At 39.4% G+C, this 13,429-nt stretch overlaps 1 long non-coding RNA gene across 3 annotated transcripts in view; it reads right to left on the bottom strand.

Annotated features, from left to right (window-relative positions):
- The window catches only part of LOC126648605 (uncharacterized), a 292,288-nt gene extending 286,174 nt beyond the window's left edge, over positions 1-6,114 (bottom strand). For all 3 annotated transcript variants that reach the window (XR_007630844.1, XR_007630840.1, XR_007630843.1), the window contains exons 1-2: positions 6,035-6,114; positions 950-1,240 (exon numbers count right to left, since the gene is read on the bottom strand). This is a non-coding gene — a long non-coding RNA (uncharacterized LOC126648605). The remainder of the gene's footprint in view (positions 1-949; positions 1,241-6,034) is intronic.
- Positions 6,115-13,429: the final 7,315 nt, after the last annotated feature.

Genomic DNA, 13,429 nt, shown 5'->3' with positions numbered 1-13,429 from the left:
GAGCACATCTCAAGAAAATTTGCATGTTTATTATTGGAAAAAAAAAAAAAAAACCACACCAAACCTATTTCCTAATATTAAAAGCTCGCTAGATAATAGTTTTTCAATCTGAGATCTTATCTTTTCTGTGTAGATTAAGCACATTATAAGTAAAAATAGCTAAACAAAAATTCTATATTTCGCTTTGCTGCAACATACCCTGAAGCAGTATGCAAGCTCTCCCTTGACTTCCTTTCATACTGGCTCTTGTATTCATTTATTCTTGTAAATGGATGCAAATCAGGTGCATTGTGTCGAGGTGGAAGGAAGGGGGTGAAATTTGTTCAGAAATGATCTCAGTTCTATTCATTAATAAAATGACATCTTGGCTGAAAGTGGTGAAGAATGAAATATAACAGTACTGAACTTCACTCGGTTGTAACAGATGCATGTAAGAACCTTTAGAGAAAGCCAGATATGTAAAACGGTCACAGCGAAATGATTCCTGAAGCATTAGAATAAGTACTTAGACCGTGATGGCAGCTAAAGATGCAAACTCAATGCTGCAGCAACACCCTTTTTACCTTTCAAGACAGTTAAAGGTAATCTCAGGCTATAACTGGAGGAAGCAGTACCACATTAGGCAAGGACTACAAGGAGACAAAACATACATGAGAGAAAAATATATGCACGATATTAACAATAACGGACACTTTTAAAGGTTTTATGGGGCCAACAGAAAAAAAAAAAATGGAACAATGCCCATGGTTACCTGCAGAGACAGCACACAGTTAAAAAAAAAAAAATCAAGAAATTGTAGCCACCGTTTTGCATAGCGATTCAAATTATGCTGGCAGAATAATTAATGGAGGACCTAATCTCTGTGAGGGAAAAAAAAAAAAAAAAAAGAAAGGAAAAAAGGATACGTTAAACAAAGTTCATTACTGCATGATGTAAATGAGTTTCTCACCAGTGATGTCACTGATTGGCTGGGATGTAGAGCTGGTTTCGAACAGTGCAGCATGGCCGGATTGGCTGCTAGCTCTTCTGGTTACTGCCTGCTTGGGCAGCGGTCGAACCAGACTCTTTCTGTCTCTCTTGTTGTCGTTTGAAGCAAATCTTGTTCAGCCCAGCTGTGTCTCCATAGTAGTGGCACCCTAAGAGAGTCTCCCTCCTGCTTCCCACAGCTCATCTGTAAGGCGGTCGCTGCTGTGAAATACCAGCCTTTGGCACGGAGCCCAGACTGCGTTGTTAGATCCGTCTATAATACAGAAAAGAATTTTTTTAAAGCAGTTCTTTCACTGAATTACATCCTAAGAAGGATTAATAAGCACTAAATTGCAACTGATTTGTGGACTTTTAAATTATGTAGCTAGCGCTATTGCTGAAATAAAATATTATCTGACCTGCAATAGCACAGCATTATTGGTTTAAAAAAAAAAAAAAAAAAGAAAAAGAAAGAAAGGAAGGAAGAGAAGCAACAACTCTTCTTTGTTTACCTTGATTACAAAAAATATAATTCTTCCTTTTTTCCCCTAGAATTGTAACTGATATCTTGGTGCTACGCAAAAATATTTTAAACTATCGCCAGTTTTCTATTTACATCCAAGTCATTATTTTCAGGTTAAGACAAGGGATCTTAATTAGCATTCTCTTTAACTATGCAAACTGAGACAGGGCATGAAAGAAAAATGCTGTATGGAAGAGACAGAGACAGAGGAAGAAGAAAAAAAAAAAAAAAATCTGTGCAGCTTTTACAGTTCAGCTGTCTGACCCCCTGCAAAAAGAATGCAGTCATATCAACTTTGCCAGACAATGGAGTACCTACAGGCTTTCCTCTAGACAAGTCCTTTATAACCAGTCAGTATTATGTGCTGCAGACAGTGGCCAATCGCTAAGCTGCTTTCTACAGCAGTGACACAATAGGTGCACTGGCCACACTGTCCTCCTAGCCCCTGACAGCGGTGCAGGTTCATTTTTTGTACACTGGAACACGCATACGTCTTTAATGTTCCCACTGCACGGGGAAAAAAAGTAAATATCAGCCTAAGCTTGCTTTGTTTTGCTATAATTACATCAGCCTAATTACTGCAGCCAAGCCGCAGAGCCACTGCTCAGAGCGGCGCATAGGCATGCACGTCATATAAATATGCATGAGCACGCCTGCTTATTTAAATACAAAAATGCATCAGTTGCTGGTGGTGCCTTTCTGGTTTTGCTTTCTGCATGTCCTTCCTTCCTCCCTCCCCCCCCACCCAGCTCCAACACCCATCCCTGATAAACCAAGTGAGTTAAGGACGCCCAGCAAACACCGTCACCATTTTCTCCCTTTATTTATCCAAACTTTTATTCGTTCCGTTCTAATTGCAAGCACTGAGGAGGAACTGGAAAAAAAAAATAAAATTCAGATGCAAATAAGTCTCAGTTAGTAAGGGGAAGGGTATTGCAGACCTAGGGCATTTTTCTCCCTTGTCACTACCCATCAGAGAAAGCGCCTGTAAATGAATCTGCGTGCAGTCCATCATAGCCAGGCATCAGATGCCCAGCTCTTATTAAAGCCCGATGATCCCCCAGCATGTGCACGCACCCAGCTTGTGTGTTTGGGTACTCTGTAATTACAGCAGCTCTTGTAACTGTACCTGAATCCGCTCGTATAGTCAAAAGATTAAATCATCACTATTCACGTATTAGACAGACATAATTGGGCACATTCTGTAATGGGAATCGCCATGCTAATTTTTCTGATTTTATGCATGGGATTTACATATTCATGAAGAGAATAGCTGTTATGACCGCCGACAGAGCAACATGAAAAGAAAAGACACCATTCTCCAGCACACAGAGTACACAAAACCTAGGGGGAAAAGATGCAGCATATGGCGACAAGGAGAAGAAGTTGTTTGGCTTTCGAGGGTTATTTTCTTCCCTATTTATAAATTCTGGGTAGACGGCTTACAAAAGCATGTAAGTATTCTGATCACGAAGGCAAAGTAAATCTGTGTTATTAGTAATCATCCACTGGTAGCTGAAATAAAATCCTTTTCCAGTTGGTGCCCAATGTTCTGCAAGTTTTGCCTTTGCATTAGAGACCATTTTCAGTTTAAGGATGCCTGGGACGTATTCATCCAGGAGGGTGCAAAAATACTAATGAATCAGAAAGGAATGAAAATTCCAGCTGATATCTAAAAATCTTGATTTCATATTCTAATGCCTGCTCTGAATTAGGGACCTATACCTGTCCCAGGAAAGCCGGTGTTCCTCATTACCATAGGGGTTTTTTATCCAACTTATTAGAACCGCATGTTTTCCAAACCTCATAAAACTTATCCTCTGAGTGACTTTCAGGTTCTATTGTTTTTTAAAGGAAAAAAAAAAAAAGGCACTAGAAGAAAGATAATTCAGGCAATATCATAAACATAGAGCACACTGATTTGTATAACAATTTCATATAAATAAACACATTATTCTTACTGTAACCTTGCCCCTTTTCTGCATTTAGTATAATAATTTCTTAAATGTCTGTTTATCTCTCTGGTAGCCATCACTCAAAACAGCCCAGATTTCCTTATAATAGCCAGATAACATTACCTGCAGATGTGTGCTTTTCCTCACATCTCCGTACATTTGATAAAGATATTGCTACAGATAGCAAGGTGAAAATATTTAATTTTTGCATAGAAAATTTTAATGTAATAGCCATGTTTGACGGGCCTTGTTGTGTATCAGTTTTCACAAAATACTCTATTCAATAATCCTTAAAAGAACAAAAGAGAGGGTTTTTTTTAATTTACATTTGTATACTACACATTTTTTTGAATTACAGCCCTTCGACACAGCCATGCAGTAACATTTTTATAAATGACAGAAATTATATATTACATTATAAAAAATACATTTAAAAGCTGATAGATATTTTCTAAGATATCATTGTAAATTCAACTAACAATATTGAAATTATATTTAAAAATAAGCACAAGAAATTGCTTTGGGGTTTTTTTGTTTTGGGGTTTTTTTAGAAAAAAACAAAGTAAAATAAGCGGTAAAAAAATTATTTAAAGCCAGTAATATTATCTAAAGCATATTTCTCCACTCAGACCACTGTTATGGTCTCTGTCAAAATAATAAGCTGTCAAATACCTTCTTTGTGTTTGTCTTTACCTAAAATTCAAACTCCATTGACTGTAAATCTGTGAGCTAATTATTAGTTTTTCCCTTTAGCTTAAACGTCTGGGCTATGACATCATACAGCACAAAAATAAGCTTCATTGCTTATTTTTTCATTGCTATTTAGAGAGCAGAACAGTGATATAATTTTTAAGGCATGAACCTTTTAAAAACCTTAGCAGGGCCTCTATTCAAGAACCCCACTCCATAATGTCAAGTACATTAGTGCTGATTTGAAGCTTTTGTTACAGGGTAACATCAGAAAACTTCAAGTATTCATGGAAGAATGTGAGGCAGGTTTGCTTAAAGAAAATATGTAATGTTGTGTTCTGTGCTTACTGAGAGAGAAAAATTAATATCGTTCTTGTTTGTAGCAATGAACCTGACAAATTTCAAGCACTGTATTGAAGCAAATGAAATCACACACCTCTAAACATGGACAGATTTTCATTTTAGTTTATAATCCCTAGCGTACTGCATTTTTTTAACTCATTCCAGTAGAGTAAACACTTGCAACAACAGTATAAGTTAAGAAATTTCAGCAAAGAGATTTTCTGATTTGCTATAACTGGCATAAAATGAAATGGACAATAGTTTGTGTGTTTTTTTTTTTTTTAATGATGTTTAGAATAAGGTTTCTTATTCTAGAATAGCATCATATGCCACATCAGTTTTCTACACCTTTCTATAATTTCAATTGCTGTTTTCTTAACAGACTATCATCTTTTGCTCTGTACTTTCATAGCATGTAGTAATATCAGCCTCAGCCCTTTATTCAGGTTCTTATAAATTCCCAGAATACACCATACTATGTCAACAGTGTTAATTATGATGATATTTGGCGTGTTTACTTTCTACATCTTCAGCTTCAATTGAATTATGGTTCAAATTCTCAAAAAACACTTGGGCTCTGGTACCCTTGTTTAAACTCTGGCCCTGTTGTGAGCTTCACTTCAGAAAAGTACCACGTACCTGAAATTTTAGATCCTCAGTAAGCAGGTAGTCTTACTTTCAGAACTGCCAAAAACCTGCAGCTCAATCTCACACTACAGGAGCTCCCATTAACTGGACTGCCTTAATACGAGGCAGATGTAAAACACTTTGCTTTTCTAAAGGACCTGATGCAAATATTGACCTGATCTCTTCTGTTTTAGTAACTCTAACAATCCCAAATGCTCTAATGATGGAATAGAGCTTTCCAGGCTTGGGCTTGTAACCTCCTATGGAAAAGCAACAATGTCTTCAGAGGTGAAAAATGTAGCATTCAAGACTACTACTTAAATATGGGGCCACACCAGACTAGTAGTGAGCTGATATAAAATATCAGGTTTGTGGAAATTCACTATCCAGGGCTGAACCAGTTTAGCTGTAAACTACTCTGGCAGGATGGCACTGACAGAGACACACAGATGACAATTCAATGAAGGATTTCCACTATTGTACCTTTCATGACAATATTTGGCCAGACAACCCTATGTGGGAATAGTTACAGTATTCTTTATCCCGTTTATTAGTTCATATTTTCCAAGAAATTTTGCTGGGCTACATGAACAATAAATACAGAGCATACACGTTTAAAACCTTGACTAATAAAAGCAGATAAAGATGCATTATTTTGGGGTACATCCATAACCTGTGTACATGTAGTGTTTCGTATATTATTTGGGGTCTTTTCCCAATTTTTAAATATTTTTATTCATTTATTATTTAAATTACCTGATCTCAAATTGATTGGCCTTTTAAATGTCCCTGAGAAGTCACATTTAGGAAAATTTTTAATGGATCTGTTTTAAGAATACATAAAAAATGTCTGCCTAAAGTCCTTGACACTTAAAAGCATGTGCCATTCTTGTGAAAAACTCATCTTCGTTTACCTCTTGAAGAAACTTACCTTAGGGTTATGTTAACCCTAATTTCCAACTCAGTTGCATCTTCTTCTTATTCAGAATTCATCCTTTCCTCAGGCTGTACTTAGTCCTCCTAAAGAGGAAAAATTGAATGATACGCTTTTGACAGTAATTTAATTAAACTGATTGTAGAGGCATGTAAACATACGATTAAGTGTCTATTTCTCCACAGTAGTTATGGTGTTGTAAGCACTTTTACCTTGCAGTACTCCACCCACCATAAACCTAATTGCCCTTACCCATATCTCATTTATTTGGCAACAGGATTCTCTGGGTGAAGTTACATGTGCTGTTACCACGTGAGTATCTGAACTTGTATGTTCACAGCCTGCCATAAACCATGGCTGTAACTGAGTTAACTGAACTAAATTGCTGATTTAACATACATAGTTTTATTTCTTTTTGTTCCATGTGCATTAAGTAAATAAATGTTCATTTCCAAGAGCAAACACTCTGGGGTTTGTCAATTGATACAAGGACCAAAGCAACCCAACATCATGGATCTCCTTTCACATGTTGTTTCATCCCAAGACAGAGTAAGAAGGTCTATCTGAAGCCCAGTAAATGCTATGATACTACTGAATGTTTGAATTGCCAGGACCCAGAGACAAAGATAGCAATTTATTCAATTGTATTATTCCCCTTGTTCATGATGAAGTAGCATTGCTATGCAGAGGAGTGAACACAACAATCTAAATCACTGAAGATTTTTGTCGTATTAAAAATTTGCTTCAAGGACACATTGGAATTTCTTAATCTACATTGAAAATGACAGTCTACTTTTAATTACCTGTTCTGGGTAATATTTCAGCCAATCATGCAGCTGGCAGTCAAGCAGAAAGCCTACACTACCCAGCTGTAACTCCACTTATCCATCAACTGTTTTGTAACCTCAGGTTAACTCTCCTCAAACACAGAAAACAAACACTGTATTTGAAAGAAAATGCGAAGTTAGGAAGTCCTCTAAGCATGTCTAAACACTAAGTACAAGATGTCAAGAGCAAGATGACAGTCCCCTCAGTCCACAAGTGAAATCTCTGAGGGAGGCAATGTCAGTCTGGGCTACTGGGTGAAAGCAGCAAGGCAATGAAGGACGGCTACTGACAGGTACCTCTGACATGTTACACAAGGAATTTCCACCACTTCCCCTAAAACACAGAAAACCTCCATCTATCAGTAATAATACATACATTGCACCTTATAAGCTAGCAAATAGGGCAGGATTTGGTGGTCTGTATTTAGTGTTAAATAACTTAATGCCACCTGGCCTCCCTGGATGGGAGACCATGAGTCCTGAATGGCTGCTGCCCAATATATGTAAAAGGCTTGGATAGAAACCTACGCTTTAAAAGGCACTCAGTGCCCAGTTTTAAGATACCAAATCTCATCCTCAGAGTTTACCTTCACCTTTCAAACAAAACTAATCTTGAAGAAGTCAAGGTGGAGAAAACAAGATGCAAAAGTTTACAGGCCAAGATAAAGACAATGAGATCACTCACCATTTTACATCACTGACAAAACAGACTCAACTTGGGGAAAATTTAACTCATTGCCATCCATCCTCCATGACATAGAGGGGAGGAGGAATAGGGGTTGTGGTCAGTTGGTAACAGCTCCTCTCTGCTGCTCCTTCCTCCTCACACACTTCCCGGCTCCACTGAGGGTCTTTTGCACAGGCTGCAGTCCTTCAGCATAAACCTGCTCCTGCGTCAGCAATCCACAGGCTGAAGTTCTTTCAGGGAACATCCACCTGCTCCAGTGTGACATCCTCCACAGGCTGCAGTGTGGATACCGGATCCGCAGTGGTCTCTCCGGGGGCTGCAAGGATACCTGCTGGGGCACCTGGACCACCTCCTCCTGCTCTCCCCTCGAGCCTCTCAGGGCTGTTTCTCACACTTTTCCTCACACCACCAGGCAGGTTCTGCCCTCCTTTATCCCGGCTGTCCCCAAGGCACCACCACTGTGGCTGTGGGGCTCAGCCTTGTCCTGTGGAGGGTCAATTGAAGCTGACTGGAACTGCTGCCTAGAGCTCCTGCCAGCCCTTGGGCACCTCTGCCCAGTGCACACTGTTGTTGCTTTCTTGACTGAAAAATGCCAGCAGTTCACACACATTTTTCCTCATCTGACACAGAGTTTAAATGAGCACAAAGAGTGTTCACAGTCTGCCCATGTGAAGGGCTGCTCTGAAGTAGCATATGGCTTTTCACCCCAAGCATAGGTTTCTCCTCAGAGTGATTTAGTTTTCCACAGACAGGTATTCCCAGGCAGCCTGCAGGACAAAACATGCATAAAGACCATTTTCTGTCCAGTAGTTACATTTCTTCTGCACACACAGATACAAGAAACTCCTGCTACTGTCTCAGCTCCACAAAGCTGGAGACTTAGAAAGAAAAACTCTTGACAAGAATTGCTCAAAGCCTCACTGTCTCTGACTGCTCTGGCAATTAATAGCTGAGGTGATCTAAGAGGTTGCTATTATGAATTCCCAGTTATGAATCTGCAACACTTGAAAGCACAAACAGCAGAACCAGCTTTAACTCTCAGCACCTGCTCTCCCGGGGCCCAAAGGTATGAGCACAGACAGGCTCCACAGACTTCTGGCTCCTCCAAACAAGTGTGCTGCTGAGGAAAGAAACAATACGTAAAGTAATGCCTAGTTTAACTGGCAAAGGACAAAAAATATTGACCAAGTCAAATCCACATATGCAGTCATGGGAATATTCAGGTGAGGACACCTAAACGCTTCCTTTCTACCAATCAGAAAACTGGTATATCTGTTACATTAGGACTCCTCTCTTTGCATAATTCTTAGGAATCAGAGCCAGACGTCAATCAAAGAACCCTATGTATTACTTTAATAGCTAGGATTAATAAATTATAGGTTTCCCGCTATACAGAAGCGTGTGTTCAACACAAGCTACTGTTTGAAACGTATTGATAATTGTGGATTTGGGTTGTTCCCAAGTCAAACTGTGCTCTCTGCACAACAGCAACCTTCCCCGCAATGTTCATTGTCCCAGCCTGCATCGCTGCCCTCTCCTTGATTTAAGACACTTAGGGGATGCTGAAATTCTTGACAAGTCTATCCCAGACAAAATTAGTTCACGATGATCGTCGGGCGGAACACACAAGGCAAGGCACACAAGAAATTAGCTTTCTTTTGCCACAGCTCGTTGAGTTATTCGCTCCCACATCAAACCAAAGATGTTACATACCACAAGGACTTTCATAATTGCATAGATATGTCACTCAGAAGGCAATGTCTGTATTAACTGTTTCCTTGTTCATTTGCTTTGCTTCAAAAAAAAGACCTCTTGGCCCTCTACTTGAAAACAGCAGTGGGAGACAGAGGGCAGGAGAGGAAGTCCTAATGCATACATGCTTCAAGGAAACATTCAGGGATTTCACTGTGGGATTCCCATTAGTATCAGCGGGGGTTGTTTAGGGATTTAGCTATATAGTGCTTTGAAAACATGCATCTCGGTGTTGGTAGGGAGACATAACTGCTCTGAATTTGTCTTTACCCCTATGTCTCCAGCCAGGGAGGTTAATAAAAGGTTTAAAGGGAAGCATTGGCAGGATACAAGTTATGATACGTTGGCAATGCTGTCTGTCCTGCTGGGCTCTCAGTCTATTTCACATGTCACTTCATGCCATCACTGTACAGTTGGGCAAAATGCAGGCATAGAAACAAGTACATTGAGCCCTTTAAGTGTCAGCCTGCCTAGAACATTAGAGTGAGCAAAACCACACGAAAACTTAACATGGTTGGCTTTAGTTTCATTTTCCACCAATTAAAACATTCATATTTTTTTAAACTTCTTAGGAAAAAATTATGAAGCATCTCATAAAAATTCAGAAAATTCAAGAAAACCCCCTCACTTTACTTGTATTATTTTCAACACCTCACAATTTAGCTTTTCATTAGGACTTCGATAAAAGTCTTAACTAACAGGGAGTTTTGTGTTAAGAATTCTACTTCTAACACTAGCTAAAACAATTTAATATTATAAAAACCAAAAATTAGTGATATTCAATACCTACGAAACAAGCAAATACTCCCTCTGTTACAAAATGGGCCTTCAGATGTGAAACCCATGGACACAACATGACCACGTAACGAACTCTTGAGTAAAGACCAGATGAACAAGATGCACATGAAATGTACAAAAGGACTGTGGGGATGAAGCACTGTCATTCCAAGTTAAAAGTGAGAGCATTAAACTAACGCTTGTTGCATTGCTATGCAATCTCTGAGCCTATGGCTTGCTGCACTAAGGGAATTTCAGCACTTCAAGGAAATGACATAGCCATTGATTTTGCTGCATGTTCTCTGTCCCATATGTTGCCATACGTTGACACTGCAGCACTTCCCCCGCCCCCTTTTTTTTAAACCCCTTACAGGAGGCAGACATTGAGTATCTTCCTGTTCTTCAGCATAATCACCTGAGAAAGACAGACCATTAGTTATACCAGGATCTTGCTCTGTTTGGCAGAACAATGGTGAGAATTGTCCCATGGTCAAAGAGAATTTAGCTTATTGCCCAAATCTACACAAGTTTTCCATGCATTTTCTGTTAAAATACAGTGATGAGAAGCACAGCATATACTTTCTTTCAGTAAAACTAACACACAGATTTGAATGTGATTTTCTTTACCCAGTGAAGGGAACTAAAATTCTCTGGGGCTCTGATCTACCTGGCCGTCTGATTCCTAATTTCACTCTGCTTTTCGGAGGCTGCAGCGGTCTGACTCTGGCCCCTAAAATTTGAGGTGACAAAACTCAATTTTCCCTAACCAGTAATGAGAAGATCTCACCCTGCTTGATACAACTGCTCCATATGCCAACCTGCATTAATTCAAACACATCCCCATGGCCTTTGACAAGCTGCCTCACAGTACTGTTAGATAAGGAACACTGATACTGCTGCTGCTTTCAGGGGTCTTGTTTTCTACAGGTGTTGTGAGCATTTATATAGAGACACTTTCCAACCAATAACAAATGCTAAACCCACTGAGGAGTACAGGATTTACGCATCATGATTTTTTTTAAATTTTTTTTTTTTATGGCAGTAAACCAAAACTAATCCATTCCATGAATATACCTCATCTTGCCAGTCATTTCCATGATGCAAAACGGACTAAACTTCCATGTATTTGCAAATAAAAATATCAAGAATGATAATATTTATACACAGCAACAAGAAACACACTCGTTTATGTGCAAGGAAAAGATTAGAGTTGGACTGAAAAACGTCCAGCGGATATTGCTGTCGGGGAAAGGTACATGTTTTCCCATGTGCATGTTATGCATGGACACTGAGACAGCAAATTATAAGATTTGCTTCAGAAGCACATGCATAAAAAATAATGTTTAGACATGATTGTTCCCATATGTCCTATTCCAAATGCAAGGAAGATTTTTTTTTTTCCCTCCCCTCAAATTCTGAAACTTGATGTAATAATTTTTTTTTTTTTTTCAGAAAGCACTCCAGCTGTTTTGTTTTCTCCTTTCCTCCTACACACTTGCATTCAGTGTACCAGAAATTCATCATGTTTCACAAAAGTGCTGTGCAACATGTGCGGAGGAGAATGCAATGATATATACACCTTTCAGTACTTAGTGCCAGACACCAAGTCATACTTCAAATACAGGTGTGGCCATCTAAAACCAGTCAAAAAAGCTCCCTTACATGATACATTTTTTGTTATGTGCAGGAAAATAGAGGAACTCCACAGGACAAATACAAATAAAGTGATGAACAGTGGTCAAATCTCGCAAAACCTTGACAGGAAAAAAGGGAACATGTTCCCTTAATCATTGCCAGATGACATGTATGGTATATATGTCATCTGTTATGTACATCTCTCCAAAGGAATGATGTGCAGCCGTTTTGGTGTGGACATTTGCATGGCCCAGCTTCAAAACACTGCATGTCTCACATGGCCACAATCCATGTCCTCTCAAGTGTCACAACCCACTGCCCCTGATGCTGTTTGGAAAGCTACACCCTGCTGTTTGTGAGCACCCAACAAGGGATTACTTCATCTTTGTTTTCTCATGCTGAAAAGTCAAGGCTGACTTCAAACCAAAACAGTCGGTCTCTTGTCACTGAAAATCTGAGCAGGTGCTCCTCCACTGCAGCAGTTCAGATCACGTTTCTAACAAATACCACAAGCAGCAAAATGCTTTCAGCTATTAAATCCTTAACATGAGCTGAAAGTAACTCAGATCAGCTGAAGCGAAGTGCAAGGTACATGGATAGTGTCGCTATTCTTGTTGCTACATTTTTATTGTGCTGTTGATAACTGATGACACCCGCTGGAACACGATCCTTTATTATTTTTTGAGCTCTGAATAGCGTCACAGTTCCAAGTGCTACATTAACTTCTGAGAGATTTCATTATAACACTCCAGCAAACCAGGAAACATGATGAGAAGGTGTAACACTCGACTTTTCCTGACATGACCGGTCTAATAGGGAGCCAGGCTTGCTTCCACTTAAAATGGAAATGAAAGGAAAAAAACCCTAACCTAGATTTATCTTGTGCTGCAATAATAATTGCCTTTATCCACCATGCTACTCATATCCCAGTGTACCATAAATGTTCCAGCAAAGCACTGGAATGAACCATATTGTCCAGAAACGGTTGTACCTGCCAATCATGGTATCAGAAGGTTAATAAAAATGCATATCCAACCATTTAGTAAGATTACCACAAAGAGAGGGATTGTTTTGTCCCAAGTAACACTGTGCACACTTAAGACTAAGCAAATGAAAAATCCTTCCTTCCCTGTCCCCTGCCACTGCCCAAGAAGAACATTTCCCTTACCAACATGTCGAGGTTACTGCCACACGTCCATAAATGCAGCTAGATGAGTGAAAATAAGCACACACATCTGGTAATCAAATCCTCTGGACAGAGCTGAAAATGAGAAAAAGGTTTTTAGACAGGAAGAGAGGCATCCAGCCAGGAGAGCAAGTCTCAGCAAGAAAGGGGAGGCAATATAGCTCAGTGAGTGTGCCCATGGAGCTCACAGGCGTGAGGCTCAGTGGGGTCCACAGAGAGGACGCACAAGAAAGAGGGAGAGGAAGGTGCAGGTGCAAGGGAAAGACAAATGGAATTCAGTCTTCCAGAGAACAGGGGGGAAAGACTGAAATAAAGGGAAATGCACAGCTTGTTTTAAACTTGTGGACCCCATTCTCCTCATGTATTGATAACACACTCTTTCAGAGATGATTCCCGCTCCAGAAGTTCAGCAATCAACTTTATGTTTGTACAGGACCTTGGCCTCTGGATATTGCAGAAATATAGAAAATTAATTAAATAAATTTAAAAAAACAGTAATAGGAGGTAGAACCAAATCCCTGAAAATT

This window comes from Myiozetetes cayanensis, unplaced genomic scaffold, assembly GCF_022539395.1.
Source record: "Myiozetetes cayanensis isolate MyiCay16 unplaced genomic scaffold, myiCay2020 scf5-8, whole genome shotgun sequence".
NCBI lineage: Eukaryota > Metazoa > Chordata > Aves > Passeriformes > Tyrannidae > Myiozetetes > Myiozetetes cayanensis.
The sequence above is the reverse complement of the archived record's forward strand: the minus strand, read 5'-3'. Positions and strand labels throughout refer to the sequence as shown.